This window comes from Tribolium castaneum, chromosome 9 (assembly GCF_031307605.1).
Source record: "Tribolium castaneum strain GA2 chromosome 9, icTriCast1.1, whole genome shotgun sequence".
NCBI classification, from domain to species: domain Eukaryota; kingdom Metazoa; phylum Arthropoda; class Insecta; order Coleoptera; family Tenebrionidae; genus Tribolium; species Tribolium castaneum.
This window is the reverse complement of record NC_087402.1, coordinates 1,597,523-1,612,171: the sequence shown is the minus strand read 5'-3', so window position 1 is coordinate 1,612,171 and position 14,649 is coordinate 1,597,523. Positions and strand designations below refer to the sequence as shown.

The following is a 14,649-nucleotide window of genomic DNA, read 5'->3' as shown; positions in this document are numbered from 1 at the left end:
ACCGCAGTGCTCTACGACTTTTAGTTTTTGAGTTATGAATTTTTTTGTTGGATAAAATTTTTCACTAAAACAAATGGCTACCCTAAATTTAGGCAAAAAATTTTAAATTTTTAATTCTTGTGAAAAATTGATATAATATGTAAAATGAGCCGTAGAATTCAATCGAACAAACCGCAATGCTCTACGACTTTTAGTTTTTTTTCTATGAATTTTTTTAGTGAAAAACTTTCATCGCCTCTGTAGCCGGAACCGTTGCCCGGAGCGGCTCCGGGTTTAATCGAAAAAATAGAGAAAATTAAGCGCTATCAGATGGTTTTTTGTTTGTTGCTCTAAGTCTTACAGTTTCCGAGAAAAACGCAAAAAAAGGTTTCCATTTTCACTTTTTTTTTTCAATTTTCAACCGTCAATTACGGCCAAACTATTAAAGTTATCGAAAAACGGAAAAATCGAGGACAACCGGAATAGAAAACTCTACAAAATGGCATAGGACTCAAGGCGATATCTCGCAAAAAATTTTTCAATTTTCAAACGCCGATTACGGCCAAAATAATAGAGCTAGGAGAAAACTCTTTTTTTCATCGTAAAGAGCACATCAAAATCTATAAGATACGATAAGTTTTATTCGATTCTGAGACACTTTTAAAATTGACCATTTTGTAGGGGGGGGGTGTTAACTTTTTTTTAATTTTTTTTATTTTCCCAATTACGACTAAACTATTTGAAAAAGTGGAACTATTTTGATCCTTACCTATGCAAAATGATCCGGAGAATCGATTGGCATCGAAAAAATTGACAAATTCCCAATAGTTTTTTAGTTATGAATTTTTTAAAATTTCACCAATTTTTACATTTATCGGCAATTTGCTCGAAAACTATAAGTCGGAGAACAATAATCTTTTTTGGAAAAAATAGATAATCCAAAGAGCTTTTCAACGATAATACACTTCATGGGGTTATCTCTGATAGTTCCGGAGCTATTGCTCGACAAATGTTCCGGGTACCCAAAATCGACAAAAATTGCGACGAAAATTGAAAAAATCAAACATCAAAAAATCGTTCAAATGGACTTTTAACAACTTTAGTGGGTTGTTAAGGCATATAGAAGTCCATAAAAATTTGCTGGAGTGAGTTAAAAAAAATTATTTTTTTTTTTATTGTTATGAAAAAGTCGGCACCAATGGGTATAGGAATAAAAATTGTAATCACTGTCACAGGCTTACCTACCCACATCTTTTTTTTGTACAGTCTCTATCTTTGGGGTGCAGATCTCTTAAAATTGTATGAAATAACCACAGACTTATGTAATGATCGTCGTAATTCCTATCACCAAGTCAACACCCTCACCCTGCTAAAGCTCCGTGCATGTGCACATCCTTGGGCGGATAAATAAATCAGTGTGGCTTTTTTCCGGAAAGAAGCAACAAGAAAGAGTCGAGCAACGAAACGAGACAGCACACAGTGCACAATAGTGCAAGCGCAACCCACTAATTATCATCGAGTACAGTGCATAAAACATTTCAAAGCTCGTCGACTTGAACATAGTGCGGTAGCCTGACGATTGGGTGCGCTATAGTCGAGCCAGAGGATTGGCCAACAACGTGCCGCCTACCAATGGCTGCCAACAGCATGAATGAAATCATCTAGCTTGGAGTATTGTCAAGAATAATACACGGTTTTATAGCCAACGTCAATCATGCCACAAGTCATTGTATTACATATTACAACCAATAATTTTTTTCGTTTATTCGATTAATAATTACGACGGAAAAATTCCAAGTGTCGGTTTTAATAAGGGGGTACAGCATTTGGTGATGTCATCAAGTCAAGGAGCTTCAATGATCGATGACTGGCCATTCTTTGTTTTGTTGATATTACACCTTGTAAATAATTAGATGGGTGTTGGAAAATCACGACACTAATCGAATGCTAATGATCGTCAGTAAATAGAATTGTGTCAACTCATGTGCTTAAGGAATTACACCATTAATTACAAGAACATTTTTGCGGCCAAACCTTTGAGGTATCAATATTATGAAAACTTGAGTTCAGCACTCAATTGGCTCTAGTTGGTTGTGATTGGATTTTTGTCGTTTGCCAACTTTCTACAATAACCAATTATTTACAAGCAACTAAAATCGGATGTTGGTTCATTAAAGCATTCGTTTCTGCTCAAGTTACGTCATTAGTCGCGTTAAACAACTGAATGTTAGAACAAAACTTGCACAACTTCATAGCCCCCTCTATTAGCAGCAACATAATTACTTCGTTAGTAAAATTCTTGCCAACTACGTTCTCTTCGCTCTCGCCGACAAGCTATCTTTACGAGTTTAATTTAATTAAGACGAGGTAAAATGCAAATTGTTGACAGGACTTCTTTACTCTTGATGTAAAATCATTAAGTTTACGCCTTTGTCGCCACCATCGTCCTTCTACTCCATTTACATTCCCCGCATTTAAATTTGTGCGTGACGAACAGTATTGCCAACGTATTAATTAAATTTTTGAGACGTGGGGAGACGACTGGATTCATTACTTAATTATTATACGGAATTGGCGCAGTCAGGGTTAGCAAAAATGTCGGAAATGACAATCAACGCACGATCCTCACCACATTTGCATTTATGGGCACTTTTATTAAGAGAATTCATCAAAAAAAAACAAATCGACGACTTGAAGCTTCAATCATTTGCTGAGGGTATTTAAATTATAGAAAAAAATTGCAAACCAACCAATAATGGTTGAAAAACGTATTTTGACAAAAGAATTTTTTTTATCCAATTTTGTGATTTTTCAGCACAGTGTAGCACAATTTCGGAAAAACCTAGTAAATAGTAAAAGATGTTTTTTAAACTGACATGTAAAATAGTTCTAACGTTGACAATTCATTCGCATAGGAATTTTAGTAACAAAATTGAAATCCAATGTTTTATTTTTTTTAAATGTCATAAGTACTAGCACAAAAATCCTAAGACATCTAATTTAGCCAAATAAGGCCCACTTAAGTTTTTTTTAATTTTTTTGAAATACAACAAAGGTTTGGATGGATTTATTATCGAAATTGTAATTTGAATTTTTATTTATAAAGTGTATCCCAAAAAATGCATCTTTATTATTTTTTTCATATGTTTTTCAATATAAGAAAATCTAAACTATTACAAAGGACCCAAACAAGGTCCATGTTTAAAAGTCGAAAAAGAATCTTCCAGTAATTATATTTATACAGGGTGCTCAAAAACTGGCGCACCAACTCAGTGGTACGTTGTTGAGAAGCATGTGTAGATCACGGAAAAAATCTTGAAAAAATTCCTAAAGTCATATTAAAAAAAATTTGGAGCTACAAACTTATTTTGTTAACTTCTTCAGTTTTCATTATTTTTTAATGTTTTAATGTTTCGCACTAAGTAATCGTTCTCTAACAAAACGATAAATAATTATTTTTAAATTTCCTATCAGACTTTAGCAGTTTTTTGTATTTAAAAAAAATAAAATTCATCAAAAAAATCACAGTTTGTAGATGTGGCAACACTGGGAATTATTTCCTAGGAAACCATTTCAAAAATAATTTATTTTTATTGTTGATCAAATTCTATTGTGGTCTCTACTGTTAGACAACGTTGCCACATATCGTTTATTTAAAATTCGTTATTTATCAATAACTTTAATACAAAGAATTTTTTTACTATTTTTACCTTTATATGTAACCAATTCTCTTTCATACTCCATTGAGTTGGTGCGCATGTTTTTGAGCACTCGGTATTAAGTTAAACAAAAAAAATTATAAAAAAAAACAAACACCAGAAAAATTACAAAAAATCAAAGAAACTTAAAAAAATAAACTTAATATTATTTATAAACTATTTTTTTCTCCTCAGTCACAAACTAGCAGTGTCTAGTTCAGTTAATCCGTAACACATTATAACATCAACTCTAGCTCTCTTCGTTAGTCGTTTTTTGTTTATTTCTTTTTTTTGATCTTTAGTGACTGCTTTTTTATTAATCTTTCAAATAGAAAATAAATCTTTGAATATTTTCTGTGCTTCAAAATTCAATTATTTTTCCGTTTGAGATCTTTTTCGTTTCAACTTCAAGTGTTAACAAAAGATCGGTAAATAATGTTGAACCTATTTTCGAAAAATGTAGAACTTGTTCTAACTTCAAACCATTGCAAGTTCAAAAAAAATACAGAAAACTGATTATTCATAATATTAAATTTTTGTACGAAAAGCAGCTTATTTTTCCATATATTATTATAAAACATCTCTGTTCCTATTAATAAGCACTAAGTTCTATTTTTATATACCTATCTTCAGGTGTTCCATAATAATGCGTTCAACAAACAGAAGTTAATCTAGAATCCATAAAAATATACATTTTTATGAATCTTTATCATAAAAACGTGGCTAGTTTTTTAAAGAATTTTTTTAAGGAAATTTTGTCTGTTAAGTATATTTCATTCTAATTTTATACGAAAACTACAATCGATAGAAACAAAGTCTCAAAGTTAAATTCTATTTTGATATTTAAACAAATCCACTCTTGACTGAAGACAATTTTCTATAAAATACAAAAACTTTTTCAAGACGTTTTTCTATTACTTATTAATATTATTATAATATTCGGAGCGGAGCAGCTCATACGTTGCCGATTAAATAAGGAATGCGAAATAATTTTTTCGTCGCTAGCCATTTGGCTGGCGTAAGAGCCCGTCATCCCAATCTAATAAGAATCGTTTCATTCGATTTTCGTGATTCGTGTATCCGATTTTTTCGTGACGAACTGCTCAATAATTTAAGTTGACAATTTATATTCGTGTAGGCCCCACACTGCGATTCGATATGCCAGCAAATTGCTGTTGGCAGATCAATCCATTCGGCTTTATCCCGTACAGAAAAAAGTTATATTCCTTTCTGACGCTTATCGCGGCGTTCGTAAGGGCGCAAATTTTGTCCCTGTGACGTGAGTGTTTTCGACAGGAGGCGAGAAATAAATTAAATACAATGAGGCGGAGTGTGTACAGTTAATAATTGGATAATTCAGCTGAAAATGGATTTTGTTTCGCTTCTGACTGCTTTTTTTATTCATTTGCGACGAAAAATAATTTGCACACCGACACACATTACCGCCCTCGAAAGCATTGATTATATTCATTACCCGACAAACTGGTAACAGTTGTAAATTAATTTTGGAGTAATGCCCTAATGACTAGTCTAACCCTCGAGGGTTTAAACCCTCAAAACGTACACTAAACAGCGAATATACTGTCACGTTCCCCTCGAATTCACACCCTTCTATAACGCTCCAGAAACTAATTCCACAATTTTTGTGTTTTTAACGTCGGTTTTGCTGGAGATTTCGATGGATGATGCCTGGAAAAACTTGCAAGTGGGCGACTGAAAAAGCACAATGGCCATTGTAGTTCAAGAGCAACCCCTTGGCTGATATTTTCTCCAGTTTGTGGCTTTCAGCGTTCAAGTGAATTAAATTTACTGACTTCGATACCTAGCATTTTGCGACCACAATTCTTTCATAATTTTAAAAGCCGCACAACTAGACGATGACAGGGATGTTGGGCTCAACATGAGGGTGGGACACAATACTATTTACACAGCACTATGCTCCCATAGCCAGGGCTCTAGGGAAATGTTAGCTACACTTAATTCTATCGAAAACTGGCAGATAGTACACGCGACTTCGTCGCCGTAAATTTTAATTCAGATTGATTATAAATGTTTTTTTTATCTAGTTTGAAAATAAAAGTCTATAAAACTTTGCTAGAGTGAGTTTAAATGAAGGTAAGTGCCTTGGCAATTAACATATTAAGGAAAAAAAAATTCAAAATTATAATCTCATGAAAAGTTCGTATAATACAGAAAATGAGCCGCTGAATTCAATGGAACAAACCGCATTGCTCTACGACTTTTAGTTTTTGAGTTATGAATTTTTTTGTTGAATAAAACTTTCCACTATGACAAATGGCTACCCTAAATTTAGGCAAAAAATTTTAAATGTTTAATTCTTATGAAAAATTGATATAATATGTAAAATGAGCCGTAGAGTTCAATCGAACAAACCGCATTGCTCTACGACTTTTAGTTTTTGAGTTATGAATTTTTTTGTTGGATAAAATTTTCCACTATGACAAATGGCTACCCTAAATTTAGGCAAAATATTTTAAATTTTTAATTCTTGTGAAAAATTGATATAATATGTAAAATGAGCCGCTGAATTCAATGGAACAAACCGCAATGCTCTACAACTTTTAGTTTTTTTTCTATGAATTTCTTTAGTGAAAAACTTTGATCGCCTCTGTAGCCGGAACCGTTGCCCGGAGCGGCTCCGGGTTTAATCGAAAAAATAGAGAAAATTAAGCGCTATCAGATGGTTTTTTGTTCGTTGCTCTAACTCTTACAGGTTCCGAGAAAAACGCAAAAAAAGGTTTCCATTTTCACTTTTTTTCAATTTTCAACCGCCAATTACGGCGAAACTATTAGAGTTATCGAGAAACGGAAAAATCGAGGACAACCGGAATAAAAAACTCTACAAAATGGCATAAGACTCAAGGCAATATCTCGCAAAAAATTTTTCAATTTTCAAACGCCGATTACGGCCAAACTAAAAGAGCTAGGAGAAAACGCTTTTTTCCATCGGAAAGAGCACATCAAAATCTATAAGATAGAATAGGTTTCATTTGATTTTGAGACACTTTTAAAATTGACCGATTTTAAGGGGGGGGGTGTTAACTTTTTTTTAATTTTTTTTATTTTCCCAATTACGACTAAACTATTCAAAAAAGTGAAACTGTTTTGATCCATATCTATGCAAAATGATCCGGGGAATCGATTGGCATCAAGAAAATTGCCAAATTCCCAATAGTTTTTTAGTTATGAATTTTTTAAAATTTTACCAATTTTTGCATTTATTTGCAATTTTCTCGAAAACTATTAGACGGAGAACAATAATCTTTTTTGAAAAAGATAGATAATTAAAAGAGCTTTCCAACGATAGTAAACTTTATAGGGTTATCTCTAATAATTCCGAAGTTACTGCTCGGTAAATGTTCCGGGTACCCAAAATCGACCAAAATCGCGACGAAAATTGAAAAAATCAAACATCAAAAAATCGAACATATGGACTTTTTTTGGACTTTTAACAACTCTAAAGAGTTGTAATGGCATATATAAATACGAAAAAGTATGATAGAACGGATTTAAAAAAAAAATTTTTTTTCACTTTCTTGAAGGTGTTGTGTTACTATTAAGAAAATTTTAGCAAAAAAAATCATTTTTTTAAATCTCATGAAAAGTTCGTATAATACAGAAAATGAGCCGCTGAATTCAATGGAACAAACCGCATTGCTCTACGACTTTTAGTTTTTGAGTTATGAATTTTTTTGTTGGATAAAATTTTCCACTATGACAAATGGCTACCCTAAATTTAGGCAAAAAATTTTAAATTTTTAATTCTTGTGAAAAATTGATATAATATGTAAAAGGAGCCGTGGAATTCAATCGAACAAACCGCAATGCTCTACGACTTTTAGTTTTTTTTCTATGAATTTTTTTAGTGAAAAACTTTGATCGCCTCTGTAGCCGGAACCGTTGCCCGGAGCGGCTCCGGGTTTAATCGAAAAAATAGAGAAAATTAAGCGCTATCAGATGGTTTTTTGTTCGTTGCTCTAACTCTTACAGTTTCCGAGAAAAACGCAAAAAAATGTTTCCATTTTCACTTTTTTTCAATTTTCAACCGCCAATTACGGCGAAACTATTAGAGTTATCGAGAAACGGAAAAATCGAGGACAACCGGAATAAAAAACTCTACAAAATGGCATAGGACTCAAGGCAATATCTCGCAAAAAATTTTTCAATTTTCAAACGCCGATTACGGCCAAACTAAAAGAGCTAGGAGAAAACGCTTTTTTCCATCGGAAAGAGCACATCAAAATCTATAAGATAGAATAGGTTTCATTTGATTTTGAGACACTTTTAAAATTGACCGATTTTAAGGGGGGGGGTGTTAACTTTTTTTTAATTTTTTTTATTTTCCCAATTACGACTAAACTATTCAAAAAAGTGAAACTGTTTTGATCCATATCTATGCAAAATGATCCGGGGAATCGATTGGCATCAAGAAAATTGCCAAATTCCCAATAGTTTTTTAGTTATGAATTTTTTAAAATTTTACCAATTTTTGCATTTATTTGCAATTTTCTCGAAAACTATTAGACGGAGAACAATAATCTTTTTTGAAAAAGATAGATAATTAAAAGAGCTTTCCAACGATAGTAAACTTTATAGGGTTATCTCTAATAATTCCGAAGTTACTGCTCGGTAAATGTTCCGGGTACCCAAAATCGACCAAAATCGCGACGAAAATTGAAAAAATCAAACATCAAAAAATCGAACAAATGGACTTTTTTTGGACTTTTAACAACTCTAGAGAGTTGTAAAGGCATATATAAATACGAAAAAGTATGATAGAACGGATTTAAAAAAAAAATTTTTTTCACTTTCTTGAAGGTGTTGTGTTACTACTCAGAAAATTTTAGCAAAAAAAATCATTTTTTTAAATCTCATGAAAAGTTCGTATAATACAGAAAATGAGCCGCTGAATTCAATGGAACAAACCGCATTGCTCTACGACTTTTAGTTTTTGAGTTATGAATTTTTTTGTTGGTAAAATTTTCCACTATGACAAATGGCTACCCTAAATTTAGGCAAAAAATTTTAAATTTTTAATTCTTGTGAAAAATTGATATAATATGTAAAATGAGCCGTAGAATTCAATCGAACAAACCGCAATGCTCTACGACTTTTAGTTTTTTTTCTATGAATTTTTTTAGTGAAAAACTTTGATCGCCTCTGTAGCCGGAACCGTTGCCCGGAGCGGCTCCGGGTTTAATCGAAAAAATAGAGAAAATTAAGCGCTATCAGATGGTTTTTTGTTCGTTGCTCTAACTCTTACAGTTTCCGAGAAAAACGCAAAAAAAGGTTTCCATTTTCACTTTTTTTCAATTTTCAACCGCCAATTACGGCGAAACTATTAGAGTTATCGAGAAACGGAAAAATCGAGGACAACCGGAATAAAAAACTCTACAAAATGGCATAGGACTCAAGGCAATATCTCGCAAAAAATTTTTCAATTTTCAAACGCCGATTACGGCCAAACTAAATGAGCTAGGAGAAAACGCTTTTTTCCATCGGAAAGAGCACATCAAAATCTATAAGATAGAATAGGTTTCATTTGATTTTGAGACACTTTTAAAATTGACCGATTTTAAGGGGGGGGTGTTAACTTTTTTTTAATTTTTTTTATTTTCCCAATTACGACTAAACTATTCAAAAAAGTGAAACTGTTTTGATCCATACCTATGCAAAATGATCCGGGGAATCGATTGGCATCAAGAAAATTGCCAAATTCCCAATAGTTTTTTAGTTATGAATTTTTTAAAATTTTACCAATTTTTGCATTTATTTGCAATTTTCTCGAAAACTATTAGACGGAGAACAATAATCTTTTTTGAAAAAGATAGATAATTAAAAGAGCTTTCCAACGATAGTAAACTTTATAGGGTTATCTCTAATAATTCCGAAGTTACTGCTCGGTAAATGTTCCGGGTACCCAAAATCGACCAAAATCGCGACGAAAATTGAAAAAATCAAACATCAAAAAATCGAACAAATGGACTTTTTTTGGACTTTTAACAACTCTAGAGAGTTGTAAAGGCATATATAAATACGAAAAAGTATGATAGAACGGATTTAAAAAAAAATTTTTTTTCACTTTCTTGAAGGTGTTGTGTTACTACTCAGAAAATTTTAGCAAAAAAAATCATTTTTTTAAATCTCATGAAAAGTTCGTATAATACAGAAAATGAGCCGCTGAATTCAATGGAACAAACCGCATTGCTCTACGACTTTTAGTTTTTGAGTTATGAATTTTTTTGTTGGTAAAATTTTCCACTATGACAAATGGCTACCCTAAATTTAGGCAAAAAATTTTAAATTTTTAATTCTTGTGAAAAATTGATATAATATGTAAAATGAGCCGTAGAATTCAATCGAACAAACCGCAATGCTCTACGACTTTTAGTTTTTTTTCTATGAATTTTTTTAGTGAAAAACTTTGATCGCCTCTGTAGCCGGAACCGTTGCCCGGAGCGGCTCCGGGTTTAATCGAAAAAATAGAGAAAATTAAGCGCTATCAGATGGTTTTTTGTTCGTTGCTCTAACTCTTACAGTTTCCGAGAAAAACGCAAAAAAAGGTTTCCATTTTCACTTTTTTTCAATTTTCAACCGCCAATTACGGCGAAACTATTAGAGTTATCGAGAAACGGAAAAATCGAGGACAACCGGAATAAAAAACTCTACAAAATGGCATAGGACTCAAGGCAATATCTCGCAAAAAATTTTTCAATTTTCAAACGCCGATTACGGCCAAACTAAAAGAGCTAGGAGAAAACGCTTTTTTCCATCGGAAAGAGCACATCAAAATCTATAAGATAGAATAGGTTTCATTTGATTTTGAGACACTTTTAAAATTGACCGATTTTAAGGGGGGGGTGTTAACTTTTTTTTAATTTTTTTTATTTTCCCAATTACGACTAAACTATTCAAAAAAGTGGAACTGTTTTGATTCTTACCTATGCAAAATGATCCGGGGAATCGATTGGCATCAAGAAAATTGCCAAATTCCCAATAGTTTTTTAGTTATGAATTTTTTAAAATTTTACCAATTTTTGCATTTATTTGCAATTTTCTCGAAAACTATTAGACGGAGAACAATAATCTTTTTTGAAAAAGATAGATAATTAAAAGAGCTTTCCAACGATAGTAAACTTTATAGGGTTATCTCTAATAATTCCGAAGTTACTGCTCGGTAAATGTTCCGGGTACCCAAAATCGACCAAAATCGCGACGAAAATTGAAAAAATCAAACATCAAAAAATCGAACATATGGACTTTTTTTGGACTTTTAACAACTCTAAAGAGTTGTAATGGCATATATAAATACGAAAAAGTATGATAGAACGGATTTAAAAAAAAAAATTTTTTTCACTTTCTTGAAGGTGTTGTGTTACTATTAAGAAAATTTTAGCAAAAAAAATCATTTTTTTAAATCTCATGAAAAGTTCGTATAATACAGAAAATGAGCCGCTGAATTCAATGGAACAAACCGCATTGCTCTACGACTTTTAGTTTTTGAGTTATGAATTTTTTTGTTGGATAAAATTTTCCACTATGACAAATGGCTACCCTAAATTTAGGCAAAAAATTTTAAATTTTTAATTCTTGTGAAAAATTGATATAATATGTAAAAGGAGCCGTAGAATTCAATCGAACAAACCGCAATGCTCTACGACTTTTAGTTTTTTTTCTATGAATTTTTTTAGTGAAAAACTTTGATCGCCTCTGTAGCCGGAACCGTTGCCCGGAGCGGCTCCGGGTTTAATCGAAAAAATAGAGAAAATTAAGCGCTATCAGATGGTTTTTTGTTCGTTGCTCTAACTCTTACAGTTTCCGAGAAAAACGCAAAAAAATGTTTCCATTTTCACTTTTTTTCAATTTTCAACCGCCAATTACGGCGAAACTATTAGAGTTATCGAGAAACGGAAAAATCGAGGACAACCGGAATAAAAAACTCTACAAAATGGCATAGGACTCAAGGCAATATCTCGCAAAAAATTTTTCAATTTTCAAACGCCGATTACGGCCAAACTAAAAGAGCTAGGAGAAAACGCTTTTTTCCATCGGAAAGAGCACATCAAAATCTATAAGATAGAATAGGTTTCATTTGATTTTGAGACACTTTTAAAATTGACCGATTTTAAGGGGGGGGTGTTAACTTTTTTTTAATTTTTTTTATTTTCCCAATTACGACTAAACTATTCAAAAAAGTGAAACTGTTTTGATCCATACCTATGCAAAATGATCCGGGGAATCGATTGGCATCAAGAAAATTGCCAAATTCCCAATAGTTTTTTAGTTATGAATTTTTTAAAATTTTACCAATTTTTGCATTTATTTGCAATTTTCTCGAAAACTATTAGACGGAGAACAATAATCTTTTTTGAAAAAGATAGATAATTAAAAGAGCTTTCCAACGATAGTAAACTTTATAGGGTTATCTCTAATAATTCCGAAGTTACTGCTCGGTAAATGTTCCGGGTACCCAAAATCGACCAAAACCGCGACGAAAATTGAAAAAATCAAACATCAAAAAATCGAACAAATGGACTTTTTTTGGACTTTTAACAACTCTAGAGAGTTGTAAAGGCATATATAAATACGAAAAAGTATGATAGAACGGATTTAAAAAAAAATTTTTTTTCACTTTCTTGAAGGTGTTGTGTTACTACTCAGAAAATTTTAGCAAAAAAAATCATTTTTTTAAATCTCATGAAAAGTTCGTATAATACAGAAAATGAGCCGCTGAATTCAATGGAACAAACCGCATTGCTCTACGACTTTTAGTTTTTGAGTTATGAATTTTTTTGTTGGATAAAATTTTCCACTATGACAAATGGCTACCCTAAATTTAGGCAAAAAATTTTAAATTTTTAATTCTTGTGAAAAATTGATATAATATGTAAAATGAGCCGTAGAATTCAATCGAACAAACCGCAATGCTCTACGACTTTTAGTTTTTTTTCTATGAATTTTTTTAGTGAAAAACTTTGATCGCCTCTGTAGCCGGAACCGTTGCCCGGAGCGGCTCCGGGTTTAATCGAAAAAATAGAGAAAATTAAGCGCTATCAGATGGTTTTTTGTTCGTTGCTCTAACTCTTACAGTTTCCGAGAAAAACGCAAAAAAAGGTTTCCATTTTCACTTTTTTTCAATTTTCAACCGCCAATTACGGCGAAACTATTAGAGTTATCGAGAAACGGAAAAATCGAGGACAACCGGAATAAAAAACTCTACAAAATGGCATAGGACTCAAGGCAATATCTCGCAAAAAATTTTTCAATTTTCAAACGCCGATTACGGCCAAACTAAAAGAGCTAGGAGAAAACGCTTTTTTCCATCGGAAAGAGCACATCAAAATCTATAAGATAGAATAGGTTTCATTTGATTTTGAGACACTTTTAAAATTGACCGATTTTAAGGGGGGGGTGTTAACTTTTTTTTAATTTTTTTTATTTTCCCAATTACGACTAAACTATTCAAAAAAGTGGAACTGTTTTGATTCTTACCTATGCAAAATGATCCGGGGAATCGATTGGCATCAAGAAAATTGCCAAATTCCCAATAGTTTTTTAGTTATGAATTTTTTAAAATTTTACCAATTTTTGCATTTATTTGCAATTTTCTCGAAAACTATTAGACGGAGAACAATAATCTTTTTTGAAAAAGATAGATAATTAAAAGAGCTTTCCAACGATAGTAAACTTTATAGGGTTATCTCTAATAATTCCGAAGTTACTGCTCGGTAAATGTTCCGGGTACCCAAAATCGACCAAAATCGCGACGAAAATTGAAAAAATCAAACATCAAAAAATCGAACATATGGACTTTTTTTGGACTTTTAACAACTCTAGAGAGTTGTAAAGGCATATATAAATACGAAAAAGTATGATAGAACGGATTTAAAAAAAAAAATTTTTTTCACTTTCTTGAAGGTGTTGTGTTACTATTAAGAAAATTTTAGCAAAAAAAATCATTTTTTTAAATCTCATGAAAAGTTCGTATAATACAGAAAATGAGCCGCTGAATTCAATGGAACAAACCGCATTGCTCTACGACTTTTAGTTTTTGAGTTATGAATTTTTTTGTTGGATAAAATTTTCCACTATGACAAATGGCTACCCTAAATTTAGGCAAAAAATTTTAAATTTTTAATTCTTGTGAAAAATTGATATAATATGTAAAAGGAGCCGTAGAATTCAATCGAACAAACCGCAATGCTCTACGACTTTTAGTTTTTTTTCTATGAATTTTTTTAGTGAAAAACTTTGATCGCCTCTGTAGCCGGAACCGTTGCCCGGAGCGGCTCCGGGTTTAATCGAAAAAATAGAGAAAATTAAGCGCTATCAGATGGTTTTTTGTTCGTTGCTCTAACTCTTACAGTTTCCGAGAAAAACGCAAAAAAAGGTTTCCATTTTCACTTTTTTTCAATTTTCAACCGCCAATTACGGCGAAACTATTAGAGTTATCGAGAAACGGAAAAATCGAGGACAACCGGAATAAAAAACTCTACAAAATGGCATAGGACTCAAGGCAATATCTCGCAAAAAATTTTTCAATTTTCAAACGCCGATTACGGCCAAACTAAAAGAGCTAGGAGAAAACGCTTTTTTCCATCGGAAAGAGCACATCAAAATCTATAAGATAGAATAGGTTTCATTTGATTTTGAAACACTTTTAAAATTGACCGATTTTAAGGGGGGGGTGTTAACTTTTTTTTAATTTTTTTTATTTTCCCAATTACGACTAAACTATTCGAAAAAGTGGAACTGTTTTGATCCATATCTATGCAAAATGATCCGGGGAATCGATTGGCATCGAAAAAATTGCCAAATTCCCAATAGTTTTTTAGTTATGAATTTTTTAAAATTTTACCAATTTTTGCATTTATCTGCAATTTGCTCAAAAACTATTAGTCGGAGAACAAAAATTTTTTTTAAAAAAAATAGATAATTCAAAGAGCTTTCC

At 32.1% G+C, this 14,649-nt stretch overlaps 2 protein-coding genes across 7 annotated transcripts in view; one reads left to right on the top strand and one right to left on the bottom strand.

The window, feature by feature from the left end:
* LOC103312579 (uncharacterized) overlaps nucleotides 1-14,649 on the bottom strand; it is a 127,641-nt gene that overhangs the window by 62,067 nt on the left and 50,925 nt on the right. The window lies entirely within an intron of this gene.
* The window catches only part of LOC655933 (visual system homeobox protein), a 70,838-nt gene that overhangs the window by 35,072 nt on the left and 21,117 nt on the right, over nucleotides 1-14,649 (top strand). The gene's annotated exons all lie outside the window — the stretch shown is intronic.